At 37.6% G+C, this 12,075-nt stretch overlaps 1 long non-coding RNA gene across 1 annotated transcript; it reads right to left on the bottom strand.

Moving 5' to 3' along the window:
- Positions 1 to 7,860: 7,860 nt before the first annotated feature.
- On the bottom strand, positions 7,861 to 9,245 carry LOC126594556 (uncharacterized). The gene is made up of 3 exons (XR_007613324.1): positions 9,042 to 9,245; positions 8,801 to 8,958; positions 7,861 to 8,071 (listed from the first exon to the last, which is right to left on the bottom strand). It is a non-coding gene; the product is annotated as an uncharacterized LOC126594556 (long non-coding RNA).
- Between the last annotated feature and the right edge of the window lie 2,830 nt (positions 9,246 to 12,075).

The raw sequence follows: 12,075 nt of genomic DNA, 5'->3' as shown, positions 1-12,075 counted from the left end.
TGGGTAAAAAATACAAGATTACCCTCGAGGCACACCGGGATTTTTATGCGCAAGCAGTGAGCAATCATCCCTCAATCAAGTCAAAAATGCCCAAAATAGGTATTTATTCAAAACCTATTTCATCCATCCTCATCAAATATTCTTCACAAGGTAACTCCCAAATCATTCCTTTCTAATTATATTAATTAGCTAATTAATTGATTTATTACATAATTAATTTATTAATTAGCTAACAAATCATGAATCTCACTCAAAAAACCATCCAAGTGGCCGGTCCTCCTCCTCCCAAAGGGGCCAACCACACCCCTATATAAACACCCTCATTTTCTCCAAAACCTAAGTTCTACACTTTTGCTAAATTCTCTAAATTCTCCAAACACTTTTCCCTAAAAATTCTAACTTTGGCATCGGAGGTTCTTTAGCCAAGCGCCCCCCTCCCAATTCATCGTGGGAACGTGAGGCTCTTGGCCTTGACTTAAGGTGTTATTTGTTTTGTAGGTGCAATTTTGTCCAAGAACAAAGAGGGAAAAAATTGCATCCACAGTAAACATGTTAGATTGTTATCGGGTCAACCCATTAAAATAACAAGTTTAACACGACACAATCTATTAAAATAACGAATTTGACATAAAACAACATGTACGACAAATACAATCCGTTTATCGTGTCTAAAATATATCGCTATATTAACAAAGGCTTGAATGATTTTTTTGTAAAAAAAAAAAAAAAGTGAAATAAGAAAAGAACTCAAATGTGTTTATAACAACTTCAATTGATTATTTTTACAATATTGCTAGGGAGAATAAAATTTTGAGCCAGATTTGTAAACAAGATGATGTGTCACCAACAAACAATAATTAAGCACGTTAATTAATACTTAAGTAATAATCCAATCATCAACAACTACATCACTTGTTTTTAAAATTTAGTCTCCTTAGCATTACTTTATTTTAATATCTTATGTAACCGCCTCTGGCAAAGTTGTGTTACTGAATCTCGGATACTCTCTTATCATTTGGTACACCTTCTCAGCTGGTCAGATTGATCCGGTGCAATGCAACCATAGTGACGTCATGCATTTATAGAAATGTTTGGAATATTTTGTCATAACTGAAACAAAACAAGGACAATGAAGGCGTCTTTCTGTGACGGCAACGTTTTGCCAACTGTTGTTGTCTTACTCCCACCGTTACCACAATAACATTATTACCAAACATTATTATTTTCTTTCTAAAAAATTATACTAATATAAACTATCAGACACGTTATTTGATTATAAAATGTCAAATTCTATTTGACGTTTTCGTTTTGAGAAATAATTTCTTCAAAATATCATTTTGTTAAACATTACTAGACGGACCCTAAGCTATTTTTTAAGACACAATTTGAAGATTATATATTAATTAGTTAACATAGAAATTATTTAGCCATAGATTAATAGGGTGTTATTTATTATTGGATCAAGTACTTAAAAGCCCCAACCTTTTAGTGTCATTCTAAATTGGTCACAACCTTCTTAAACATTCCAAACAAGTACTCAACCGATTGAAAATGTCATATTTGTTAAACCCTAGTTAAAATCTGTTAAATTAGCTAGGACTTATTTTGTCTCCAAAATTATCGAAGGTCTTGGAGGCGTAACCTCCACCAACTAATGGTCACCACCACCCCATCATGTCATCACCTCAAATTCCACCACAAAACCACCAATTCCACCTACAACTCAAGTCACCAACATCGAGAAGAAGGTCATGGAGGTTGCTGAAATGGTATGAACTATCACAATGTGGCCACCACCATCTTCACCGCTCACAAAGAAGAACTAAAAGCTTTACGAGCTGAGAACTGACGAATGAGGAAATCACATGAGCAGAAACAAGCTTATTGAAACCATAACTAAATTCTTAACCGTCTTCTTTGTTAGGAGATTGCCTTCCTAATGTAATTTCAATTTGAGTTCATTTTTTTATTCAATCCATACTTATTTGATCATGGGGTTTCATATTATGTAATCTATGTTTGAAATTCGGATTTTGATCCAACTAATATTAATGTTGACCATGATATTACCAATTGGTCGTTTTGAATAGAATCTATGTTAATATTAACTGGGCTTAACAAATGTGACACTTTCAATAGGTTGGATACTTGTTTGAAATATTTAAAATGTTAAAACTAATTTGAAATGACACTAAAAGGTTGTGGAGTTTTAGGTACTTAATCATTTATTATTTAATTAAAAATATTATGTTTCTTTATTTATTTGATAATAGTTATATAAATAAGGATCATCTCCGGATCCTCTTTGTGAGGATCTCAGGTATTCTCAAATCGTGTTCATTCATCGTACATCGTGCGGCCAAAAATTATTTTAAATACTTTTATTTAAAATTAAATATGAATAGTACTTGACAAAAATTGGTCGCACGATGTACGATGAACGGACATGATTTGAGGATCCCTGGAATCCTCACAAAAAGGATCCGAAGAGGATCTTCATTCGAGTTATATAGCTAAATGATTCTAATTTTGAGTCACTTTTAAAAGATGTTGTATGGGATAAACAATTACACTTCTAAAAGGTATCTAACATTCTTAAAAAAATATAAATATGATGGAACATCCTCCAACATTTCACAAATAATCAAGGCACTAAAGAGATTAGCATAACCTTACCAAACCACAGAGAATTTCATAACCCTTACTAAATTCATACATAAGTGCTTGGTATAGGACTACTATGCACATTGTATGAATTGAAACTTACATTCTGAATGAAAAAAAAAATGTTTCTTTGGTATATGATATAGGTTTTCTCAAAAAGTGGCAACCACAATTATTAAGAAATATTGTACCAAATAATACATAAAATGTGTGTGTTAGTGTAACTAAATAACATTTGTATTTCATTTACAAAAGCTAAACCACTTGAAAATGTCACCATAGGAGGAAGATTAGGGATGAGAAACACCCTATACTTGAGTTAGTCCATTTTTAATGAATTAGTCTTTTTGTTTTTTTTTTTTTTGACGAATAGTGAAGTAGTCTTGGTCTAGGTCTACGCCATGCTTAGATTTGAGTTCGTCAAACCGCTTAACTATGGAAAATTTTGTTGCTATTTGTCGAGTTGATGTTGCTATTTGTCTAGTTGATTTTGGCCATTTCGTCGTACAAATTCTCCCGGTCATGCATTTTAGGTCACTGGCTTATATGTTATTAAGAAAAGTTTTCATATCAACATGCACTTGATTTTGACAAATATTTTTGAGTACATCGAATTCTCTATCCACGAGATTCGAATCGAAGACATCTCACTTCTAAGTGAAGATAAATACCACCAGACAGTAGTACTGAGTGGTGATTTTGACAAGCATTTTTTCTCTTTACATACATTGTAAATTAAAAAACTTATTATGACACTCCTAATTGTGGATAATAAAATGAAACATGTCAAGTTTTTAATTCGAATGTTTGTGGTGAACTTGCGCCGAAAAAGGTGAATGAAGTTTTTATGTCCTCCACAGAGTAGCTTGAAAGGAAAAGTAGGTAGGGAATGCTCTGTTGTTCTTTCCAATAACTCTTATTTGGCCTTCGTAGGTGTTTCTAACAACTTTGGAAATGGTTAGAGATGACGAGTCGATGCTGAAAAGGCTTGGCATGAGATCTTGATGTGTGGGAGCTAAAGACCCACTAGTGTAGCAAATGAGAGTGCATGAGTTGGTTATGCTTGAGCTTAGGAGTAATTTTTGGTGGTTATCTTTTGAAAGATGAGAGAGAGAGCTTAAAAAGGTTAAGGCTATGTAAGAAAGTCTTGAGTTATGGGTTGCAAGGAAGATGATGAAGATTTAATTGGTGGGAAAGTGAGGGAGAAGGGTTGGAGTTGTTGTCAAGCTTACAACAATGTATATAGGGATTTCCAGTAACTGGGAGGAAGAATTTCACGTGGCTTACACAGTTGAAAAAACATGGTCTCTCCTTTTTGTTAGAACAATTCCACTCCTAAAAGTCCCATGTGGATTATAGGCAACTCAATCCCCCAAGTAAACAGTAATTGCCTTTAGGGTACAGTGACTGTCCAAGTGCATCTCTATCCCTAAACTGAATAGCCCACGCTATTGGTATTAAAATATATTTTTTAATAAAATAATAATAAAATTTTATTTTTAATTTCAGATATGATTTTTAACCAAAGATGGAAAAGCATGTTAGGTATTTATACAAAAAATAAAATTAAAGTTTTTAAAAATCGTAGCTAACGCCAAACTTGAGCTGTTTTTTGGAGGAGGTGGGGCTTTTTGGGGGAGGAGGGGGATTCCAGAGTCCATTGCCCAGGGGATTTGGCTGGGCTAGAAGTGCTCTTATGATCTTGTGTTTCATATATAATGTGAATGCTCTCTTTTATTTATGATGGGTAAATGACTAAAAATTAATTGTTTTCAATGTGTAAAAAAAGGGAGCAAAATCTGTATGTGTCTCATAGATAAAACAAGGAGCTAAATATTGTCGATTTCCAACGGGTAAACCAAGGGATTGAAACCTTCTTATGTCTTGTGGGTAAAAGATAGCACTGCAAGCTTATTTGGTAAACAGCAAGGTGGCCCTTTACCACAACGGTAAAAAGGTTTTGAGTTATTGCATAACGGTGTGTGTTCAAACCCCATTAGTAGCTAATTCAATATCCAATCTAATCAAATATATCATTTGACCAAAAAAAAAAAAAAAAAGCTTATTTGGTAAAAAGGGCACTATAAAATGTCTCACTTGATTACCCAATATTAGAAAAATCTTTAAGTAATGAGTTTGGACTTTAGTCCTCTCAGAGCAACTCCACCCCTAAAACAATGCGCCAGCACCTAACCCATTTAATCCACTCAATAAACAGTAATAGACCCCAATGAACAATAATAGGCCAAATGCATCTCCAACCCTACAAAATGCATTAGCATCCAGCCCATTTAAAATATTATTAATTTTTTTTATAAAATAATAAAGAAATTACACAAAGTACTAATAATAAATAGCAAATTACATCTATTAATAAAAATAAATAAGAAATTACATAAAGTACTAAGAATTAAGACGAAATTAAATAAAGTACTACTAATAAATACGAAATCTGTGTAGCTAGAACCCCCTTCACTTGTTTCCGCATCTCTTGTACACCTCCTTCGCACCACGTCTCTTTTTTTCGAAGTACAAAAATATTTTGAATTCAAAGACAGTCCTACTAGAGGCTTGTTCATAGTGTCACGATCTACTTAAGTCATCCTTTCTTCTCTAAGCATCTCATTTTCTCGATTAAGTGCTTATCTAATCATCTCGTTCTCTCGATTAAGTGCTTCTCTAATCATCTCGTTCTCTCGATTAAGTATATCTCTTTGTCTCTCAGCTGCCGCATCACGTCTCTCGGAAGTTGCTAATATTGCTACCATAGTCGCATGTTTTTCCTCATCTCTAGCCGCTTCCCGCGCCATGTTCAGTTCACCTTGGCAAGCAAGTTCGTCCATATATTTCGTGTAGTCATTTTTGGAAGAATGACCTTTTTTCTTTGATGCCTTTTTACCTTAAGGCCTGAGGGATTGACGAGTCAGTTAGGTTTCCGGCACTTCTTCAGGCGTCCCTTCCGTCTCTTCCAATGTCTCGCCTTCTTGTTTGGCCGTGTCTGCCTCTGGCGTACTATGTAGACCCATGCCGTACATAACAACTTTTGAACCGGTTGCCACAATTATGTATCTAGGGCAATCTTTGACAATTTGCCAACATTCCCATATGCTGAATGATTTGTTATGGTTCTTCGAATTGTAGAATGCTTGTGCTTGTAGTGTCTATAAATGTGGGATAAGACAATATTATAAAATGCGGGTGTAACACAAATAAATAAATTAAAGGGTTAATCTCTGTTTACTACCCTAAAGTTTGGCGGTTTTCAACATTTAGTACATGAAGTTTTTTTCATCCCAAAGTCATACCTCAAGTCTTAATTTTGGGACAGTTTCGTACATTCCGTTAGTTTTTCTGTTAACTAATGACGTGGCGCTCATGTGGGCAATGACTGGGCACCACGTGGATATTTAAAAAATTTAAAAATAATAAAATAACAAAAATTAAAATTAAAAAAAACTTGAAAAAAAAACACCCTTTCTCTCTTTCTTCCCCCTCTTCGCCCTCTCTACCAAACCCTAACCCCCAAATTCCAACCTCCCACACTTCTTGCAATCAACCATCATCGCCAACCACACTCCAATCCAACCTCATCGCCTTCTTCTTCAATCATCGTCACTCTCTTCGCGACCGTGACTGTAACTGAATTGCTCCGGACGTAAAACCACTTATCGTGATCGTATTTTGACATCGTCCTCACCAATTCTCCACGAAGAACATCGTGTCGTCATCGCCGAACACGAACCACCTCACATCTGGCTCATTGCGATCAACAACCTTCTTGACCATGCACGCCATGTAGATCGCGAAACAGAGCCCTCCCTTGAAAGTGTACGGAAAGCATGAGGTATCACCGGAGACGACGACATGAGCGATGGACTTTTCACCGGAGGAGTCGATTGGTGTGCGATCAAGAAACGCGAAGGCATGGGTGGAGACGGGGGAGCACCAGAGGTGGAGGTAGGGCTCGTGGCGGGACTAGGAACCGGAGGAGGAGGAGGCGACAGTGAAGACGAGGTGGCGGCGTGTGGTAGGGGAGAAAGTGTAGCGGGAGAGAAGGGCTGGCAGCACGTGGAGGAAGAGGAAAACAGAGAGGAATAACATGAGGGCTTTGAAGTGGGCGAGGGCTAAGGTTCTAGGCATTACGGACAAGAGAGAGAGAAAGATATCGGTATCGGATTGCTTTGCAGGCGGGGTTGGTTTTTCGTTTGATTTTCTGGTACATTTAAAAAGTTACAGCGAAGATGATGAACTAGTTACAGTCGAAGACGATAAGGTTGGATTGGAGGGTGGCTGGCGATGAAGGTTGATTGCAGGAAGTGTGGGAGGTTGGAATTTGGGGGTTAATGACACACCCCGTCCCGAAGGAGGGCATGCTGGCCGTCACGTGAGAGTGACGTAACCATTTACACAGTTCGGAAGCTTTAAAGAATACAATTACTAAGATATAACACCCGAGGGTGAATCCTACTTTTGTGAATTCTGTCATAACACCGTTGGATTCCTCGTGGCCACCAAAGCTCTGCTAACTTGAACCTGGAGGGGCGCAAAACAAAATTGAGTGGGTCAGCAAAACAAAGCTTTTCGAAAACCTTTCATTTAAAACATTTCTAACCCCTCGCCGTAAAACCTGTATACTTTCCCAGAAATTTATTATAAAAACATAAATATATAAATCATCAAAACTCAGCTCACCATCTATCAACATAACATTTCAGAAAGAATATGCCATGCCATGCCAAAATATAATATGAATGCATCGATATAAATCAGGTGAAATAATAAATCAACCGGAGACCCTACAGTGGTCCTGTACGGCTGATTCTATAGCTCAATATCCCATCCAGCCGGAGTCACCAACTGTGACCTATACGGCACTACACTGCACATAAGTCGGAACTACCTATAATAGTCTGTACGACTAAGATGGTGAAATAATACGCTCTAGTGCTTCTCTCATCAATCATCTGTGCACATAATCTAAGGTCACCTACCAGTCGGAACCCCTCTAATGGTCTGTACGACTGGCATGTCGGAACCCTCTCATAGTCTATACGACATGCACCTACTTGGATCCAAGGTGAGCGTGCGGTGTGGTGAATAATATAAGCACTAACACCAGGGGTGCAGGTTATGAGCTCTCCACACAATTCACATCAATAAATCGTATGAATAATGTAAAAACTCACATATGCGTCCACAGCGTCAATTCACATATATATGCATCAATTATCAATTCAAATATCTCGTCAATTGCATGCATGGCATTTTAAAACATATTTTCATATAAATGCATTTTCTGGGAAAAACAGTAGTATATAGGTAATACGAAAACAAAACTGCCCACTCTCCTGGAATTCACCCTACAACTCCCTAGCACAACACATCAAGGCGTCATGACGATCGGCGCCTAGAACAATAATCAAATCCAACCTCAGAATTCATATCAATAGAATATAACTTATATAAAACACGTCACTATGCAGTTCGATCCGGAAGATCTGCAACTCAGATTTCCAATCCATAACTTCCAGAGGTCCACAATATATCCCTAGAACAACATCCTAAAATTTCCTTACCATCCAACGGTCGGATCTCCGTCAATTATCAAAACTAAGTGACGGTTAACATTCTATATTATGGACTTACAACTCCAATTCCGGAAGATCCGTAAATCGGATTCCCAATCCATAAGTTCCTATAATCCTCAATTATTACGTATTATGACGCATCAAAGTTTGGTGACGATCCAACGGTCGGATCGTCAATTCACATTTTCACCTATATGCGAAATAACTATAAAACGTTATTTAAAGCACCTAAGCAACAATTCTTAATAACTTCTCATACGGTGCTCAAATTGGGTATATGAATATACCACAGTGACCTACTCGACGTCACGAACGTCGAGGAATTTTTAAAATAATTTTTTAGCGTCGCACGCGCCCCCACGCACCGTGGGTGGCACGAACCTACGCGCGCCCACGCGCATCACCTTCAACCTCGCGACACCGGAACAGTGCCACCGGTGCCGGAAACTGGGTAAACTTGCAACTCGGGTTTTCTCGACCATTTCTTCACCATTTTGACCCAAATTTCTTCCTACATGCTCTAAATCAAGAGATGAAGAAGTCCATACCTTAAAAAAAAACCTTTAAAAACGTCCGAATCTCGACGGAGCAATTTCCCAAAAACCGGTCATCTTGGGACTTCATGATCCCGACGTCCAAATCGACGCAACGAAGCACTCCGAGCTTCGTGGGAACCTCCTAGAGCTTGCTGTGAGCTTGGATCGTCCTAAAAACCAACCAATAAAAAGTTCGTGAACAGTGCTTAATTCGGTGCTCGTGATTTCGACGTGATATCAAACGAGTTCTTACCTGAAATAGGTATGGATGTGCTCGTAAGGTCCTCACGAACACAATGGTGACTTTATAATCCTCGATCTGCAAAGTTTGCAAGGGTTTTGTTCTTTGTCTGTACGGTTCGAATGAGAGAGAGAAACCGAGAGGGAGGAGAGAGAGAGTTCTATGAGAGAGAGAGGGTACGGGAGTGAGAGAGAAATGATAGGGTTGTGTGGTCCAAAATTGTACACCCAATCAAAACCAATTATCTCCTCACTTGCAAATGGTTCCAAATTAATAGGAACTTACCTATTTGGTCCACTTCCATAATTTTAACCACACACACTTACCACAAAAAATTCAACGTCCAAGGGCAACATCGTCTTTTCACGCCATCCGTAATTTATTTCTGGGATGGGCTGTCACAGTTAGGGTTCGGTAGAGAGGGCGAATAGGGGGAAGAAAGAGAGAGAGATAGAGGGTGTTTTTTTTTTTTTAAATTTTTGTTATTTAATTTTTTTAATTTTTTTAATATCCACGTGGCACCCAATCATTGTCCACGTGGGTGCCATGTCATTAGTTAATAGAAAACTTAACGGATGTACGAAATTGTCCCAAAATTAAGACTTGAGGTATGATTCTGGGATGAAAAAAAAATTTCATGTACCAAATGTTGAAAACTACGAAAATTCAGGGTAGTAAACAGAGATTAACCCTAAATTAAAATATTGATGCGGGTGGAATGCATATAAATAAATAAAAATATTGTCACCTGATCTGCTAAACTTGTCCCACTACGCAGATTACCAGAAGCATGAAAGATGACGTTTTCCCAACAAGTAAAGGATGCGTTGAGTTTTTTTTCCAACGACCTTGACTACTTCTGGCGTCTTTTTCATGTACATCGCAAAATCCTTTCGTAATTTTACTCCACATTTTTTGCTTATCCATCTCATTACCCGTAATCGGGTCATGAGTAGTGTGAACCCATCATTCACACAATGTAACATCTTCGATGAGCTTCCATATAGTCATTTTTTTCTCTCAAAAATTATATGAAAGCTTTGGTAGAAAGTGTTGAAAATATTGAAATGTGGTGTATGGTTGAAGATGAAGGTTAGGTATTTATAGAAAAAAAATATATTTAAATATTTTCTTTATTTTTTAACAATTTTTAATTAATTTTTTATAAATTTTAATTTACTTAATTAATCTGGACCATTGGATTTGAAAAAGATTCAAATCCAACAGCCTATACGTTGACACGTGGCCAACAGTCATAATTCTGACTTTTGTGCTTTTTTTTTTAACTTTTGGGGGAAAAACATGGACCGTTGATCTCTGGATCGGACGGTCTAAATCAAGCCACATCATTAGCCTTTGGATGTCAAATTCAAAAAAATTTGACCATTGGAAATCCAACAGTTTAGAAAACTAGCTGTTGGAAATCCAACGGCCCAGAAACAAACACGTGGCCTCCCCCATCAGATCCCTAAGCGCGCCTACGCTGGCTGGCCACCCCCAAATTTTCTTGTTGGGAAGCGCGGCCACACGTTTTGCATGCGCCTAGCGCAAAAAAAATTAAGATGGCCTACAATGTCACGCTGGCGTCAGCATGACGTCCCATGGGTTTGTTGATTTTGGGCTGGCCTGGAAACCAGCTTGGGCTAGGTGCCGTATTATCCACATGGGCTGGAGGGGATTGGCTGGTTGCCAGGCTAAAAATGGTGTTGGGTGCCGGCCTACAAGTCCCCGGTAGACTTGCTCTCAAGTCACCTAATGTCTCCATTATCAAAAAGTCTATACGGACCTAGTGGACCATAACCTTTCACACCCAATCCTTTTAGCAAGCTATTTTTTAACCACATGTCTTGATTCATGTGTTGATTTGTCGTTACTTAGGGTTAGTTTGAGATTATGATGCTTTAAAAAAAAAAAAACAGTTTATTAAAAAAATATGGAACATCAAATGTTTTTAGTTAAAAAAAAAAAAAAACTATTGTCAATGACAATAAAAAAGCATAGAAAAGCAGAAGCATTCTAAGAAGAGTGTTTTTTTTTTCAAAGCATAGTAATCGATGCTCATTTAATGAAATTTTCAAATGAGTACGACAAATACAATCTGTTTATCATGTCTAAAATATATCGCTATATTAACAAAGACTCGAATGAATTTTTTTGTAAAATAAAAAAAAAGTGAAATAAGAAAAGAACTCAAATGTGTTTATAACAACTTCAATTGATTATTTTTACAATATTGCTAGGGAGAATAAAATTTTGAGCCAGATTTGCAAACAAGATAATGTGTCATCAACAAACAATAATTAAGCACGTTAATTACTACTTAAGTAATAATCCAATAATCAACAACCACATCACTTGTTTTTAAAATTTAGTCTCCTTAGCATTACTTTATTTTAAGCAGTTCGCCAAACAAGACCTCGCAGGTTGAGGATTATTTCAGTTGTCCAGCAGTCTAGTTTTCCTCAGCTACACTCACGACAACGACTTCCATGCTCTCCAATGCGAGAAGGTAAACCAATCCCCCAACACCCATCTGGGTAAGCTCTCTAGTGCGAGAGGATAAACTAATTGCTCTCTAGTGCGAGAGGGTAAACTAATTCCCTGATACCCAAAAGGGTATGCTCTCCAGTGTGAGAGGATAAATTAATTGCTCTCCAATGCAAGAGGGTAAACTAATTCCCCAACACCCATATGGGTCTGCTCTCCAGTGCGAAAGGATAAACTAATTGCTCTCCAATGCGAGAGGGTAAACCAATTCCCCGGAACCTATATAGGTCTGCTTTCAAGTGCGAAATGTTAAACTAATTGCTCTCAAGTGCGAGAGGGTAAACCAATTCCTCGACACCCATATGGGTAAGCTCTTTAGTGCGAGAAGGTAAACTAATTGCTTTCTAGTGCACCCATATGGGTAAGCTCTCAAGTGCGAAAATGCCACATAGCTCAAAAGATCAAATGCTTAAAGACTAACAAAGCAACGAATAGTCAGAGGGCAACAGCCATTTTGCACTCATTAGTTCGCTTATCCGACACTTCATCTTCAGCAGCT

This window comes from Malus sylvestris, chromosome 12, assembly GCF_916048215.2.
Source record: "Malus sylvestris chromosome 12, drMalSylv7.2, whole genome shotgun sequence".
Lineage (NCBI taxonomy): Eukaryota > Viridiplantae > Streptophyta > Magnoliopsida > Rosales > Rosaceae > Malus > Malus sylvestris.
This window is presented reverse-complemented; position numbering and strand designations above follow the sequence as displayed.